Source organism: Pan paniscus, chromosome 12 (assembly GCF_029289425.2).
Source record: "Pan paniscus chromosome 12, NHGRI_mPanPan1-v2.0_pri, whole genome shotgun sequence".
Lineage (NCBI taxonomy): Eukaryota > Metazoa > Chordata > Mammalia > Primates > Hominidae > Pan > Pan paniscus.
In genome coordinates, this window is record NC_073261.2 from 19,839,616 (window position 1) to 19,857,794 (window position 18,179).

The 18,179-nt window shown below is 40.3% G+C and overlaps 1 long non-coding RNA gene across 1 annotated transcript in view; it reads left to right on the plus strand.

Moving 5' to 3' along the window:
• Positions 1-17,457, plus strand: part of LOC130541199 (uncharacterized) — a 68,492-nt gene extending 51,035 nt beyond the window's left edge. Inside the window, exons 3-5 of the long non-coding RNA XR_008955245.1 lie at positions 5,969-6,032; positions 15,180-15,302; positions 17,380-17,457. This is a non-coding gene — a long non-coding RNA (uncharacterized LOC130541199). The remainder of the gene's footprint in view (positions 1-5,968; positions 6,033-15,179; positions 15,303-17,379) is intronic.
• The last annotated feature ends 722 nt before the right edge of the window (positions 17,458-18,179 follow it).

The following is an 18,179-nucleotide window of genomic DNA, read 5'->3' on the forward strand; positions in this document are numbered from 1 at the left end:
AGTAGCTTGAAGTCAGTACCCATGAGGGTATTTCTGCCATAATTGCTAATATCTAATGTAATTACACACTTAGTAATATATTATAGAGATCCCCTTGGCTTGGCAAGGAGTCAGGAATGGGATTATTCTTCTTATGAAAATTCCAAGCAGCTTGATCATGAGTAACCTCTACTTGCTTTTCAGGAAAACAATTATATTTGCTATGTGCCTAAAATGAGTTGAAGTTGTAGATACTAAAACCAGTGATCATTAACGGATCACGCAATATGCACCAGGAAGTATATTATATATGCTATCCCATTTCATCTTCACCACAGGACAAGTAGCAGCATTCCTGTTTCATAGATGATGACAGCGAACACTTGCAAAGCCCTCATGTTCCAGGTCTTACTCAAAATGCTTTGTATGTACTAAGTCGTTTATCCCTCACAAGACCCCCATGGCAGATGGGGAGAGAGGTATTCTATTAACATTACCATCTCCATCTTTGCAGAAGAGAAACCAAGGCCCAGGGCGGTTAAGCAACTTGTTCAAGATTACTGAGATAACACGTGGTGACACAGGCATTCAAACACAGTCTGCCCAGCTCTGGATTCTCTCTCTAACTGGAGAGTTGTTCAGTTAGAGAGAGGAGTGTTGTTCTCAAACCAAAGAGTGCAGCTGGACCACCTGGAGGGTTTGTGAAAGCACAAAGTGCCAGGCCCAGGCCCACAGTTTCTGATGTAGGAACTCTGGCTGGCACTCAGATTTTGTTTCTAATCAGTTCCCAGGCAGCTTAGATGCCACTCCTCCAGCAATCCCACTTTGGGAACCATTGCCCTAGAGTACAGGGCTTATCAGATTTTTTTGATGTTTTTTGAATTCTAGTCTGAAATGACTGCTGATACTGATAATACCGGGAACTGGGCCAAATGTTTTTTTTTTTTTTTTTTGAGACGGAGTCTCGCTCTGTCACCCAGGCTGGAGTGCAGTGGCGCAATCTCTGCTCACTGCAAGCTCCACCTCCCGGGTTCACGCCATTCTCCTGCCTCAGCCTCCTGAGTGACTGGGACTACAGGTGCCTGCCACCACTCCCGGCTAATTTTTTTGTATTTTCAGTAGAGATGGGGTTTCACCGTGTTAGCCAGGATGTTCTCAATCTCTTCACCTCATGATCTGCCCGCCTTGGCCTCCCAAAGTGCTGGGATTACAGCCACCGCACCCGGCCAATTGGGCCAAATTTTACAGGTTGAGTTCAGAGTCTCCCACAAGGTCACCCTCACTTCATACACCTGCTGCAAGCTTGGGGGGTCCCAGGGCCACCTTTACTTCCTAACCAACTGGATACAAATGGTTCCCGCACCCCCTCTTGTTTAATTATTCACTAAACTGATATGTGGAAAACAGGAAAGTGCCATACTATGTTTACAGTTTTATTGTGGGAAAAAGGATGCAGATCAAGACACCCAAAAGAAGGGTCACATAAGGTGAGGTCTGGGGGATCCCAAATATGAGGCTTCTGGTGTTCTTTCCCCAAGTGGTCAGGTTGCATCACCCTGCCAACACATCGATGTGTAACAATACACACAGAGTACTGTGAATACTCACCTGGGAAGCTCACCAAGCCTCAGTGTCCTGTGTTTTAATTGGGATTTCAATATGTAGTCATGAATGGTTGAATCACTGGTCACATGAATGAACTCTGTCACTCTACAGCCTCCTCGCCTCCCCTGAGTTTAGGCCAATATCATTTGGCACAAAACCCTGATTCTCTAATTCCATGATTGATCTTTCCAGCAGGGGAAGCCGTATCCTAAGTCATCTTCCATCTCCTTAGCATAAACTCTCAGGTCCCACATGAGTAACAAAGGCACTCTTCCCACTCATGAAATCTCAAGGCTTTAGAGGATACCTAGCTGGAATAGGAGACAAAGGCCAGCCAGATTCTTTATCACAGGGAATTAGCCAATGTGAAATCTTTAGCAGCAATCTAAGAAGTGTCAGATTAACTTGCCCAAAGTTAAAACATGGTACGGGGCAGGAGCAAGACTTATGTCTTTCAGATGCAAAGGGTTGCACTCCTAATTGTTACATTTCCTACCTTCTATTATAGTTTTATCATAAGGTGTCGGTGAAGTAGATGATGGTGGAGGCCTGAGTGAGGAAGGGGAATGTGCAAATCTTGGGAATTGTAAATTGCTACTGCCAGGACTTACACTGAATATTCTTTTCAAAATATTTCTTTCCTATTTGCCTCAAAGAATAAATCTTTCTCACTGTTTTTTTTTTCCTGTCTTAGCAGCGCTAACAGCACTGCAACTAGTTAGCACATTACCTGCCATTTTAATTGCCATCATTATCACCAGCAGATATCCTTCCCGCCCTATTTCACAGCACTGCTATATATAAGTCAAGTGGAGCCCATCTGTGATCTGTGCAGAGTAGGGTCTCCAAATGTTGGTGTGATCGATTCAAGAGCTCATTATGAGTGGCCTGTATCTCAAAGTGGCAGCACGCTTTCTCCAGCACAATTATTTTCCCATTAGGTGCCGTGATAAGACATAAATAAAATATAAGGAAGTAATAAAGGCCAACATTTATTGAGTACTTATTGTGTTCCAGGTACTGTGCTTTATATATCTTACCCCATTCAAAGATTATAACCACCACAGGAAGGAAATACTATTATTGTTGTCATTTTCCTAACAAGCAAACAGAAGCACAGAATGGGTAAGAAAAGGGTCAGATGCACCTCTTGTAAATAGTAGAACCAGTGCTTGAACCCATGTGGCGTTGCTCCCGGACACACAACCTTAACCACTATTCCTATGGTCCCAACTAATATAAAAACCTTAATGTTGCCATTACTACATACAAACTAATTATCTTCATATTTCTGTTGTTTGTTTCACTAATTATATTCTCTGTCATGTACAAGAGTTTATAATGGAAAAAATGGAAGGTGAAAGCAAAAGAGGAACCTATCTACTGATATTTCTAACAGCTAATACAGTACAGTCTGTCTGTTACACATTTTTCAAAAGTGAGGATTCAAGATAAATTCCCTGGAATTATTCCTAAACAGTGAGGTCCATGGAGACAACAACTGAGCCATATCTGTCTTGCCTACTGCTATTTCCAAAGGGGCAAACACAGTGTCTGTGAAGGGAGACTTTGTTTTCATTAAAAACAGCATCACACACTATGATACTCTGCGTGGAAACTTTTCCAAAAGCGGCACTTTTCCATGATCTTTGTCTGATAATTCCATATCCCCATGAGCTGTGTGTGCCAAGGATACAGTATGGCCAGCACCAAGGACATTAAATTTGGGGTGTTCACATCAGCTGTACTGACAGACTGTGCCACCAAAAGCTGTGGGCACTATCCCTGCCAGGAGCCTCATGTCTGCATGTTCCATCTGTGGCCTGTGGATGGTCAGATGGTCATTTAAATGGCCAGTGTTTAGTGCCTCTTCCTCAGGAAAGCTGTAATGTTTGCTATGGGAAGTTATTGGAGCATATTAGTGCGTCGATAGTGATTATTCTGAAACCTGTCAAGTGACTCCACTCTATGACATTTGATAAGGAGACTGACTGTAAAATGTGATGCCATGGAACTCTTTGGAGAAAACACTAATGTGTTTACATCTCATAAAGAAGTTGTACGTAGCCACAGAGTAGACGTTTTTGTTTTGTTTTGTTTTGTTTTTTTTCAGATGGAGTCTTGCTCTTGTCGCCCAGGCTGGAGTCCAGTGGCACGATCTCAGCTCACTGCAACTTCCACATCTTGGGTTCAAGTGGTTCTCCTGCCTCAGCCTCTCGAGTAGCTAGGATTACAGGCATCCACCACCACGCCTGGCTAATTTTTGTATTTTTAGTAGAGATGGGGTTTCACCATGTTGGCCAGGCTGGTCTCGAACTCCTGACCACAGGTGATCCACCCACCTTGGCCTCCCAAAGTGCTGGGATTACAGGCCTGAGACACCGCGCCCGGCCCAGAGTCGAGTTTTATTAGCAGCCGCTGCTGCCAGGTAATATTTTTAGCACAACCCTTTTGAGTCTGTGTTTACATTATGAGGTCATGATGTCTTTTCTAACAATGCCGCTTTATTAACTGTTTGTTTTAGTCCCCTTCTTAGGAATTCATTCCTAGCCTGTCAGTCCATGCCAATCCTGAGTTTGGCTTTTCAAAATGGAAGGATGTCAAAAAAAAAAAAAAAATCGAAACGCTGGTTCTATGATAATTAAAGTAAAGCTCACATTGGAAAGCATTTGCTAATGTAGAAATTCAGCAAATACAGCATGTGTTGTCTTTAAATACAGCAATCTGACAGTCGAATGTTCTATTCACTTGGTATTAACAGTCTCTAAGTGTGTAAGACAACGTAGCAGATTCCATGAGGCAGCAACTTGGCAATAAAATGGAATCGGATTCATTCATGCCCTCTGCCTTTCAGCAGAAAATCTGCATGAGCTTCACTGCTCAGCCCAGGGATCGGTTGCGTGGTCAATGTGCCTGGCAGCTGAACTGTGACCTCATGTACCCCTTGGCACTGTTTAATGCAGCCATACTCCATTAGGCTCGCTGCTGTCGTAACAGTCCAGCACTTACAACTGATGTGTGATGACTGGTGAATACTCACTATCTATTTGGCTAATTATAGGCCACTTGTTTTACACAGTGTCATTTACAACACACCATTCATTTTATTCAAAACACTGGGCTTATTGATCTTCTGATGCACGGTTCCTAGTTTAATATTTAGAGGGGTCCTTATGAAGAAAGGGTCATAAGTTGGTTATGCCAGTCACTGCAAGGAAATTCCCCTGTTAATGTTAAGTAAATTGTACCATTTTCCAGATATAGGTGGCCAAGTGGCCTCACTGATACATTTGAAAAAAGTAAGGCCAGCTCAGGGATGGGTATAATTCATCCTGAGCACCATAAAACTTCTCAAAAAAGATATGGACAAAGACATGGCTTGTTAGTGTGAATTACTTTAAATACAATTTTCAGGCTTGAAGCTTCTTGAAATAATGAAGCTTCGGTTTCCACATAATACATAAATAATTATGTTTTCACAAGAGTTCCTGGCATCTAGACTCCAATATGAAATGTAAATACTTGACACAGAAACATGGAGTGTGAGAAGGGCATTTTGCTTGCTTTCTGGAGAATACACCAGAGCCTTAGATCAGGGAGAGATTTCTGTGGGCTCACAGCTGTCCTTGTGTGCAAAGAACCTGACCAAGACAGAATGGTACTGCAGAAACTCTGTTTAACGGTGTTAGCCTAGTTGAGAGCAGCTGCAGGTAGGAGGGCTGTCTCAAGGGCCCTGTGAGTGGCATTTGGAGGGCAGTGCTCAATCTTGTTCATGGGCTCTGGGATGAGGCTGCACCTGGCCCCGGGCAGAATAGCATGCTTTGTGCAGCTCACCAGAGCTCAGGTAAACAGTCCTTAAGCTGCTCATACAAACTGGTATGCAGTAAAGTTTGGGTGGGCCAGGATATCAACTGTTGAATCCCTTGCCCACTGCCCCCGAAAACGTTGCCGTCACAGGTAGCCTCCAGATCTTAGGAAATGCTCCCTTGCTCTGTATAGTTTGTCAAAAAAGGAGGAGCCTTCCGAGCTATCCGCAACTTGCACGTGGTCGCTGACTCCAAGTTTTCTGTGCCACAAACAGAACCCTAGTATCTCTACCTGAATTTCTTTCACTATGATTCTTTCTCTGTGAGGATGCCATATTGTTTACTTCTGGAGAGAAGAACTACCTTCTACAGTGGAGCCTAACTTTTACAGGGTCTTCCTAGGGGAGGCTTTTAAAAGTAAACAGTTTGTTTAATTTTTCTACGGGTAATGTCACATCTAGGTTGCTCTGAATGTATCTGGCTCTAAATATAAATCTGAGAGAAAGCCGATAAAAAGCATGAGTCCTGAATGTCTGTTCTAGATAATCAGAAAATGTATTCTTCTCTTCCGTTTACAGGAGCAGAATTAGAACAATTTGATTCTGAATACATTTAAGAATTTAAAAAAAAAAACAAAATAATGTAAGTAATTATTAAATTTTTAAATAATTTGAACACTTCATTTAGTTTTTTTACATAGCTAAGAGTGGACAGCTCCTTATTTAGCAGAGGCCTTATATATTCAGACATACAAAGTAGGCCCAGCAGCTACCCCTGGGAGTGGAGAAGGGAGAACAGTTTTGCATAAGAAGGTAGGGGGACCATGAGTGTCGCAAGACACTGTCTGATGGAGAAATAGGAGAAGTGGGGAGGTGATCTAGTAACACAGAGGAAACCAGGGACAGAAGATGAAAAGAAGCCAAGGAGAAATGCTGGGTGAGGATGGGGGAAGAATGTTCCAGAATGACAGTACCAGCTTTCCACTGTAAGTTCTTCCCTCTCTGCACTTTCCAAACTTTTGCAAATAGTTCACTATCACAATAGCCATGTAGTGACAGAGCTGTGGGAGAATGAAGAAAAGGCACATGTTCCGTCTTACTGGGAACTGCACAGAATAGCCAGTGTATGCCATGGCCACAGGCTGCAAACTGTGCTCCCTCCCGATCTCCTCCCTGCCTCTCTCTCCCTCCCCAGCTGCTCCAGTTCCTGGCCTTCCCTTGGCCTCTCAAACACAATGAGGTTTCCCGGCTCAGGGCTGTTGCCATTTCCTGGGCCCTTTTGTCACCCAGGTCTTCTCTTCTATGTCACCTTTCCCAAGAGCCTCCTTGAGCCACCTGATGTCAAAGAGCCCACACCATGTCATGCCCCCATGTCACCATCTTCTGTTGTTGTCACCACCTGTCATTACCTGGAATTTATGTATGTATGTGCTGTTTTCTACATTGCTTACCTCTGTGTCAGCAGAGCTGCATTTCATGCTCATACATACTTGCCAAATGAGTAAATTCAAAAATAAACAGGACAGAGAAAAGCCAAAAGTAGAATAAGAGCATATTGGGATTGCAGGCAGACAATAGCAAGCAATAATCCAGCATGGCTTAATCTGCCATGACTCTCCAAATGTTGTGTATGTGATGCAGATGGTATGGAATCTGTTTGCATATTAAAGGGAAGGCTGACCTCAGATGCACAGAGGGCTTGGGAGCATGGATTACCTGTCTTGTTTTGTCCTAGACAAGGAGCCTTTTTATCCATTTGAGTCTTAGGCAATCTTAGCCAATTCTTAATAAAGAATGACTGTTTGTTTTTATGTTTTGTGTATGTATAGTTTTCCATAGTCACATTTATTTAGCAACACTTAAGTAGCACATATTTTATATATCAGGCAGTGTTTAGAGAACTTAATAAATATTATCTTATGTATTCTTCATCATAACTCTATCAGGTAATGACTATTATTATCCACTCTTTACAGTTAAGGAAGCAGATTTAAGTCATATCTCAGCCAAGAACACAGAGCTAGTAAGTGGCAGATCCAGGACCATGCCAGGAAGTGTGATTTCAGGATACAAGCTCTTAAGCATTACATTAGGCCGCCTCTCTTACGGAATCACCCAGTGTTCAATCTCAAAATACTTACTGGTGTTAAAACACATCCTTCCTTCCAATGCGTCCTCTTTATCTTCACAGCCGCCTCTTTTATGGAATCATCCAGCGTCCAATCTCAAAATACATATTGGTGTTAAAATGCATCCTTCCTTCCAATGCGTCCTCTTTCTCTTCATGGCAAAATGCTGCATATGAACAAAACCCACACTCTCGAATGTTCCATTCTGAAAGGAGAGAGTATTTCAGGCAAGTGGGTGACACTAATAATAAATGGTGAACTTAGTGTCATTTCAGGTTTTTTTTGGTCAGATAAAAGCTATATATCACTTCTTGCTTTAATATATGATGGCAATGTATTGAGTAAGCGTAATATAAGTGAACCTGAAAAGTGATCCTCAGAGCTTTTAGCAACACGATGTCTGGAGAAACTAACACCAAGGAAATCCCCCCAGGATGTCCCTAAAAGTAGCACCTTTAAAGTCTGTAAAGAGAATACATTTATTAAGTTAATGACAGAGCTTTATTTAATGCTACCAAACTCTTTGAAAAGACTATCAAGCCTCTGATCAAACAGTATTTTATCCTGCCATTAAGTTGTTATAATTACTCAGTATTTAGCCAGATGGCAAATAATTCCCAAAGTCAGACCAGGTGTTCAAGAAGCAGAGATAATCACAAAGCTGATGACCGTGGTGAAACTAATTTAAAATGCTGTAACAGTGGCACAGTGGTGCTTCACATGAAAACTGACCAAAAAAATTTTTAAAAAAGAAAAAGAAAAAAGGTAAGAAAAAAATTGTTATTTCATGAAAATGAGGCTCGATAAATGCAGGTGTGAGAAAGCAGTGTTTAATTCTACTGTTTTTAATGCCAAGTTTTATGTCAATCAACAACTGTTTTGACAGGTGTAAGACCTATCGGAGGCTTAAAAGGTGCACCAGCAATAAACACTGAGAAGGGCTCAAAATTAGCACCCGTGGCAGACGGTGTCAACTCAAATAAGTATCAAACTTGGATACAATCTAACTTTTCTCACATTCCTGCTTCATGCATAGAAGGCTGGATTTCACAGTCACAGCTAAAAGTCACGGAGTTCTTAATTCGTTTTCAAATGAAGTGTTTCCAATAGACAGTCATCCTAGCTTCCTATGCTCACCCCACTCAGATGACCTAAGCAACATTTAAGTTCAACCAAAAGAAAGCTGGATTTTTGAAGCCTTGTGAGTAATGATAGAGTCCCAGGAAATATCTCTTGAGGCTCTGTTAGGTGTAACTATTGGCATATTATGAAGCACTTCCCATTTTTGATAAGGGATTATTTAGACGAGGCGAAGTTAGGATTGAAGTTAGCCTACCTAGGCCCTAATGCATCTCTAGTACTGACTGAGGATGCCATGAGTGGGCCAGATTTGTGGATGTGTGACCCGTGCTTAAGATCTACATTAGAAGGACCCTGGGCTTGGTCTAAGTCTCTGTTATTGCCAAGTTGAAATTCTTAATGTTTTGAAGAAAGGACCTCATTTTTCATTTTTCACTGAGCTCTGCAAATTATGTAGAAGGTCCTGACTGGGTGAGCTACCTAATCTCTCTGAGCATTAGTACTCATTCACAAATACTATTTGAAGAAACATATGGTAGGAAAGCACCTAGCAAGTAGTGAGCACTCAGTAAAAGCTATACTTGTTGATGCTTTGCCACTGTTATTGTTATTGGTGTCAATGTTATTATTAGTATTATGACTTTTTTTTTTTTTTTTTTTTGAGACGGAGTCTTGCTCTGTCGCCCAGGCTGGAGTGCAGTGGCGCAATCTCGGCTCACTGCAAGCTCCGCCTCCCTGGTTCACACCATTCTCCTGCTTAGCCTCCCGAGTAGCTGGGACTACAGGCGCCCACCACCACACCCCAGCTAATTTTTTTTGTATTTTTTTTGTATTTTTTTAGTAGAGACGGGGTTTCACCATGTTAGCCAGCATGGTCTCGATCTCCTGACCTCGTGATCCGCCCGCCTTGGTCTCACAGGTGTGAGCCACCATGCCCGGCCGTATTATGACAAGGCAGCTCACTTGCCTCTCAGCAGCAATTGGCAGAGTTGTCCATGCTCTCCTCCTTGTAGACTTTGTCCACTTGCCTTTCAGGACATTTCGTCTTCCTGACTTTCTCCTGCATCTCTGAACTCTCATTTTCAATGTTCTTTTCGGGTTTGCATCTCTCCAACCTCTAAGTATTCTAGGGCTTCAAAACTCATCCTCGCATGTTTGCTATTTTTATTTAAAACCATCCTACATGGTTTTATCCAGGGTCATATGTTAAATATCACATATGTTGATGTTATAGCCAAATTGTCCCATCCCCAAATAACCATATTTTAAATTCCTAACTCCTAGTCCCTCAGAATGTAATTACATTTAGAGATTGGGTTTTTAAAGAGGTTACTAAGTTAAAATGAGGTCATGAGTGTACCATGAGGTACCTCATGAGGCATAGAGAGACCATGTGAAGACACAAGGAGAAGACAGCTGTCTACAAGCCAAGGAGAGAGGCCTCAGAAGAAATCCATCCTGTTGCCACCCTTATCTCTAACTTGTGACCTGCAGAATCGTGGGAAAATAAATTTCTGTTATTTGAGCCACCCAGTTTCTGGTACTTTGTTTTGGTAAGCTAATAGAGCACAGGGCTCTCAAATATTTATTCTCAACTCAGACATCAGCCCCAAGTGCTAGGTGAATTACTGTCCACTTGACACCTTCACTTGGATGTCTGTTAGGCACCTCACACTTAACATGAGTTCCTAAGATTTGCCATTTCAAACTTTCATTCTTTGCTCTCTTAGTTAATGCTACTTGCAGGCTTTCATTTGATCAAACCAAAAACCTTGGAATCATCCTCACCCTTCCCATTTGCTCAGGCTCTGCATTGGATTGGTCCGTAAGTCCCACAGGCTCTGACTTCATACTGTATCGAGAGCCTGACCTTTCAGCACCGCATCCTCACTCTCACTGTGGTATTACTATCCTCAACCACCTCTCACCTGGGTTATTCCCTATGACCTTTCAGTCTATTCCCAACACAACAGCCACAGTGATCGTGGGAAAAATTATAAGTCAGATCATGTAACTCCTATTTTCAGATTTCTTCAATGGCTTTCCACCTCATTTAGAGGAAAAACCAAAATCCTGACTATGGGTTGAAGTCTACCCCACTCCCACCATCTTTCTGATCTCAACCAGGCATCATCTTTGCTCCACGTGCTCCAGTCACTCTGCCCCAGGCTGTTATTCCAATGCTCCAAGCACACTCACATCTGAGGCCTTGGCGTGCCATTTTCCCTTTAGTAGTCTCGTAGCTTTAATTTAACCAGAACTTCCAAACATTTTCTATGCTCCTTTCCTATTGTTTTTCTCCTTATCACTTACCACTTTTCAACATATTCATTTTACTTATTATGTTACTCATTATCCTTTTTCCCCCACCAAGTCTAAACTCCTTCAAAACAGGCATTTTTCTTTTGTTTTGTTTACATTCATAGCACCCAGTACAGGATCTTGCACATAGTAGGTTATGAAAAGATACTTGCTGAATGAAAAGGAACTGTGAATGAAAAATGGAAAAGTTACTTCTTTTTACTTTCTATACACTTATACCAGATTGGAAGTATAGTCAAGTGTGTATATTGACACCGTGCTACATGATACCGTCCATAACACACCATCTGTCTCCAAGGCAGGGAAAGTTTATTTTTAATAAAACTCTGTTGACTTTTAAAATATATCCTTTATTTTCTAGATAGAATTTCAGAAAACTATGTGTAATGGGAGATATTCTGACCTTGGAAGTTATGTATCTTTTATTTATAATGCAGAGACTTGATATATCTCAGCTTATCTATGTCTATGTACCAAACTACTTCAAAATTCAATTGCTGGCATCCATATCAAATAGAGGAGAAGTTGTTCTGCCACAATGTAAGTCACTTTCTTTTTCTAGCCTTCAAAAATAATTTGAAATGCCTGGATTTCCCCCCAGGAGGTTTCTCGCTGGTTAGCTCAGACTTTTTCTCATGGTATTTACCTTCCAAGAGGTCAAAAGAGGAGGCTGTGGCCTCTTGAGTCTGAGCTTGGAAGGCCTGCAACATGTCTCTGCTGCATTCCACTGAGTCAAGCAAATCGCAAGGTCAGCTCAGATCCAAGGGGTAGAGAAACAGACTTCACTTCTAGGTGGGAAGAATGGTGACCTCACAAAAGGTAATAGCAATTTCAACTTCACTTGATCATGGGAAGAACAGAAACATTACATCATAGGGATCAGAGGAACTTTGTGTCATATTTTGCAATCTACTATTATCTGCCATTTGTCCGAAATTATTCATGTTACTTCTCTTGGCAAACTGTTCCTGTCATCTCAGAGACCCCATAAGGCCAATCGCACTAGTTTAGCAGGTCTAATTGTCATAAACTTAAATCTTCCTATGTCAGTGTTTCACAGTACATGGTCTCCAATCCAGCAGCATCACCTGAGAACTTTCTAGAAATGCAACTTTTGCACCCCATTAAGAAAACTACCAAATCAGAACTTCTCAGGAGAGGGAAAGGATCTTCTGTTTTAATAAGCCCTTCAGATAATTCTTATGGATGCTAAGGTTTGTGAGCCTCTGTTGTATATTTTACCAAAGAGTCTGAGCTCTTGACTTGATCCTCAGCCAAAGGCCACTTCTTAAAATGGGAATCATTTGCAGAATAGAGAAACTAAGGATGAAAAATAATTTAATTTTCCATTCAGCCAGTCTTAGAGATGCTAGGTTTTCTCTAAATTTTGTTCATAAGCTGAAAAGTTTCTGCTTTAGTTTCTCTCTCGTGCAGTAACATATAATGAAGCTAGAAGAACTGAATTGACCTTTCCAATATTCTGCCTAGAAATCTCCTTAGCTAGATCCATATATTTTATTGGGGACCTTTTCTGTCATCCAAGTTATCTCAGAACACAATCATTTCACAACTAAATAGCATGGGTTGCCTGGTTTTAGCCTTCAATAACAATTTACTCATGATTTCTTTCAGCTTACACTAACATTTTGCCATTTTGTTTCATTTTTTATTGGTCAAAAATTTCCCCACTGCTTCTCCAGTTTTGGCTACCACTCATTCCCAAAGCAAAGGCCACATGTTTTCAATTTTTGATTCATTAACATTCTACTTCTAGGTACTAAATTTTGTAATCATTATTTTTTGCTATGTATCGACCACCCCAGAACTTAGGATGTTTAAAACAACAACCATTTGTTTCCTCCAAAACTCTCAGATTTGCAGTTTGGGCCCAGCTGAGCCACGGTTGGGGTTCTCTTTCATGCACGTGGAGTCAGTTGGCAATCCTGCCGAGGGTTAGTTCTTAGAAGAGAGCCTCGCTTACATGTCTGACAGCTGGCTAGGCTGTGAACAGAAGTGCCTCTGTCCTCTTTTCCATGGCCTTTACAGCAGACTAGGCTTTCTCACATGGCAGCTGGGTTCCAAGAGGGCAAAATGGAAACTTCAAGCCTTCCAACGTCACTTTTTTTGCATTCTTTTAGCAAGGTAAATCACAAACTTGGCCTAGGTTCCAGGGGGAGGAAAAAGAGACCCTCCTTTGTTGGGAGGTGCAAGAATGGCTCATTATAATACAGTGTCTGGGGAAATATCTGGCCATATTTTACAGTATACCAGATTATGCTTGGGAATATTTGCAATCTAAGCTCAAATCAAGGTTGAGTTAGTGGCCCCCAACTCCATATAACCTAGAACCTTTACCAAAATAAGCTACTATATAAGTCTCTGAACCAAGAGATCTATGAATAGATTTTATCAAAGGCGTCATATGAAATGAATGGTTATAAGTCAGTGTGTTATGCACCAAAGGTGGCAAGAGCTGAACAATAATGACAGCCACAGTGCTGTGGGTCAAGTTCATCCCCTCTGAAACTCATGTTGAAATGTGATTCCCAATGTGGCAGTGTTGGGAAGTGGGGCCTTGTGGGAGGTGTTTGGGTCATTAGAGTGGATCCTTCATGAATAGATTAGTGCCCTTCCAGGGGAGTGAGTAAGTTTTCCCTCTCATGGGACTGGATTAGTTATTGCAAGAGCAGTTTGTTCCTTCTCATGTTTGGTCTTTTAGGACACCCTTCATTCCTTCCTTCCTTCCCTCCTTCCTTCCTTCCTTCCTTCCCTCCTTCCTTCTCCTTTCTTCCATGAGTTGAAACAGTATGAGGCCCTCAGCAGATGCAGCTGCCCAATTTGGGCTTTTCAACCACCAGAAACACAAGCCAAATAAACCTTTTGTCTTCATAAACTATCCAGCCTCAGATATTCTGTTATAGCAACACAAAATGGACTAAGACAAACTGTGACTTCTGAAATGTCAACAACTCCCAGAACTTCTTAAGGCTTTTTTTTTAAATTTTATTATTATTATACTTTAAGTTTTAGGGTACATGTGCACAATGTGCAGGTTTGTTACATATGTATACATGTGCCATGCTGGTGTGCTGCACCCATTAACTCATCATTTAGCATTAGGTATATCTCCCAATGCTATCCCTCCCCCCTCCCCCCACCCCACAACAGTCCCCAGAGTGTGATGTTCCCCTTCCGGTGTCCATGTGTTCTCATTGTTCAATTCCCACCTATGAGTGAGAACATGCAGTGTTTGGTTTTTCGTCCTTGCGATAGTTTGCTGAGAATGATGGTTTCCATCTTCATCCATGTCCCTACAAAGGACATGAATTCATCATTTTTTATGTCTGCATAGTATTCCATGGTGTATATGTGCCACATTTTCTTAATCCAGTCTATCATTGATGGACATTTGGGTTGGTTCCAAGTCTTTGCTACTGTGAATAGTGCCACAATAAGCATACGTGTGCATGTGTCTTTATAGCAGCATGATTCATAATCCTTTGGGTATATACCCGGTAATGGGATGGCTGGGTCAAATGGTATTTCTAGTTCTAGATCCCTGAGGAATCGCCACACTGACTTCCACAATGCTTGAACCAGGTTACAGTCCCACCAACAGTGTAAAAGTGTTCCTATTTCTCCACATCCTCTCCAGCACCTGTTGTTTCCTGACTTTTTAATGATTGCCATTCTAACTGGTGTGAGATGGTATCTCATTGTGGTTTAGATTTGCATTTCTCTGATGGCCAGTGATGATGAGCATTTTTTCATGTGTTTTTTGGCTGCATAAATGTCTTCTTTTGAGAAGTGTCTGTTCATATGCTTTCAATACTTACTTATTTTCTCCCATTTTGTAGGTTGCCTGTTCACTCTGATGGTAGTTTCTTTTGCTGTGTAGAAACTCTTTAGTTTAATTAGATCCCATTTGTCAATTTTGGCTTTTGTTGCCCTTGCTTTTGGTGTTTTAGACATGATGTCCTTGCCCATGCCTATGTCCTGAATGGTATTGCCTAGGTTTTCTTCCAGGGTTTTTATGGTTTTAGGTCTAACATGTAAGTCTTTAATCCATCTTGAATTAATTTTTGTATAAGGTGTAAGGAAGGGATCCAGTTTCAGCTTTCTACATGTGGCTAGCCAGTTTTCCCAGCACCATTTATTAAATAGGGAAGAATCCTTTCCCCATTGCTTGTTTCTGTCAGATTTGTCAAAGATCAGATAGTTGTAGATATGCTTGTTTTATCGTCAATTTTCTCTTTCAGGTCAGGGACATTTTCTCTTTGTTTCAGTCCTGAGTCCCAAGTCTAGGTCATGCAGACACAGAGAAGACACTATTTTTAAATGAGGTATTAAATGAAATGAGTGTGCAAGCACTTGGCAATCTGGTGAGTTTGAATATTTCCTTAATTGTTAAATTCAAGAAATTATAATTCATTCTACTAAGTTAAATTCATAGCTATTCTTTCATGTGAATCCTAGAATAATTTATGCTTTATTATGAGACTGAGAGTTTAAAAAGTCCTCTTACCTAGTGTTTTCTAAATTCATAAAATATATTAATCTGAGAGATATTTATCTTCAGGATTTGGGAATAAGCCATCAGAATTCCCTGGAATGTTCAGGAGCTTCTAAAATCATTTTGCACTGTATTTTTCATAAGACTATTTCCATCTTTTACAGTGATAATTGTTTACAATATTAATAAACAACAAATATTTTTAAAACTAAAATGTTCGTGGCTTTTCTATTATAAAGATGTGATCAAAATAAATGGTTTATCATTATTATGAACCATTATGACAAGAGCATTTATTCTGATAACATGTAAAAATAACTTCAATTTTACATAGACATTTGAAAATAGAAAGCATTAAAAGAAAAAATATTAACACAAAACAAATATCAATAAAAATCATTTAAAATTGAAAGACAGTAGAAAAACATTCATTGTTTAAAGGTAATTCTTAAAATAAAGTTTTAAAATAAAACCTGAGTTGTTCTATCTAATAATTTTGACCTTGCTTTGTGATAAATATTCTAGAACAAAAAGAGGTTTGTTTTCTATTTTGTTTTATTCGTTTATTTTTCAAAGATGAAAATATTTTTGTTTTCTTGCCCTAGTTTTGGTTCTGTCATTGAGAATGATATTGCTCTGTCCAATTCAGATTTTAGATAAGCTTCTGATTTTAAATAGCAGTATTCCACAATAGTCTTTCTGCATGTATTTCCTCTGTTAGATAACTAGTGCCCATGAGGAATGCTCAAACACTGCAAAACACCAGCAAACAGAGCCACATAAAACCCAAGTTGACAAGCACTACTCAGAATCAGAATTGGCAACTTAAGCACGTACTTTGCTTTCAATACTTACTTATTGTAATACGACTCGTAGGATAAAGTCTACAGTGCATATCAACTTATTAATACTTGTTTTATTTTAAGAATGTCCAACCTTGAGAGTGGATCAAGCGCTATGAACAAGACAATCGGAGCAGGGTCATTTTCCTCTGTCCCCTTCCTAAAATGTTGTCCTTAACTCTGTGTCCACTTCCAACTCAGTGTCAATGGATCCCTTAACGAACTGATATCTCTATGTTGGTTGCCAAGCATTATTTCTCATAGGATATAATGCTGGTCTTTCCTGTTTTTCGAATTTCTTGTTGTTTTTCAGAATAAGGGACTCTTAAAAACATAAATTTCCCGAGACATACTGGGAATAAATTTCCACCTAGAAAAATTACGCCCACCTCACCATATGTCACTTCATAAAAACCTTGGTATTGTACTTTGAAACAATTACCGGGATGGGGGAGTTCTTTCTATGTAATGAATATTCGTAAGAGGTTATTTTGAAATAAAGTGAAGATGTATGTTCTGTTGAATGAAATTAAATATCTGTTTCATATCTGGTAATTTATTTTCTCTCCAAGCTGCACTTTGGTTTCTAAAGAGATGAGTCCATTTTATGCCTCAATCTTAAATTACTCAGATGTTTGCAAAGATTCAAACATTTCCATATTTTATGTTCACATTTTGTAAGCTCTTACATTGTGAAAATAGGTATTTGCTAGCTATTAAAATATAGGTAAAATAGGTAAACATATCTCCAGCGTCAAAAATTGGTAAAGGAAAGGGCTGAATAACAAATTTATCTTATTAATACTTAAACAAAAGATTCTCATTCCATTTAATACAAAAGATAGAACATGACTGTTATAGCTGCTCAAAGAGAGAATATTGTACTTTTATTTCTGGCTTAAAATAAGCCTTTGCTATTCCTTTTAGGTTTGTTTTCTTTTACTCCCTTTTGTTAGTGAATATCTTACCAAAATATCTTTAGGAATTCTTAGATTTTGGGTCATCAGGAATTCTCCCAAATCTGATCATTGCTTTGGGTTTTTTTTGTTTTTTTTGGGTTTTTTTTTTTCTACTTTATACAACATGGCACTTGGAACTATGCAGATACCTGCTTACCCAGAAGCTTGTTCTGACAGCCTTCTCATTTGAAATCCAAGGAAATATAGATAATTGACTCTGATTGCCAAAGAATAGCCAAAGCCAGCAGCAGTGTCTCTTTTATGACATCACGTTCTTAGAGAAAGCATGAAGGAGAGACCCTGCTGGATAAACTAAGGTCAAAGCCGAAATTATTGTTAGAACTCTGTTCAAGAAAAGCCTCTGTAAGTCTTGGTGCAAGTGATTATTAAATCTTCCTGTATCCGTGGATGTTGGAAATGGTGGAGAATGGGAATGGAGGATTCTTATAGATTCAGAATAGATTCAGAGTAGCTGGCTCTACCAAGAAGCACAAGTTTTACAATACTATAGACTCTTCTGAATATCCATTATTGCGGAACTCCACAAAGCTACCTCCAGCCCCACTGACCTGTATTTGTTCTGCAGTTGTCTATGTTGGACTCTGAACCACCCAGGCTCTTTCTGCACTTCGGGCTGAGTATGCAGACTTGCCATTATAGTGCCTGGAGCTAGTTACAGTTCTACCCCAGGAAGAGAAGGGCCAAGCCCTGCCTTCCACACCCAGTCTATTCTGACAGCCTAATATTTCATCCTGTATGCTTTACCTGGGCCAGCCTCTGAAGAAGCCATTGGGTTGCTTCTTTAGTTTTATTATCTTCCTGGTTATTGATACTTGTTTTGCCCTGAAGTGGCATCCATTGGATCATTCTCAGCTTCAGACTCAGAAATCCTGTCACCCAAATAGAACATCAGTTGTCCCCTTGACCAGAAGGAGATTTCAGACA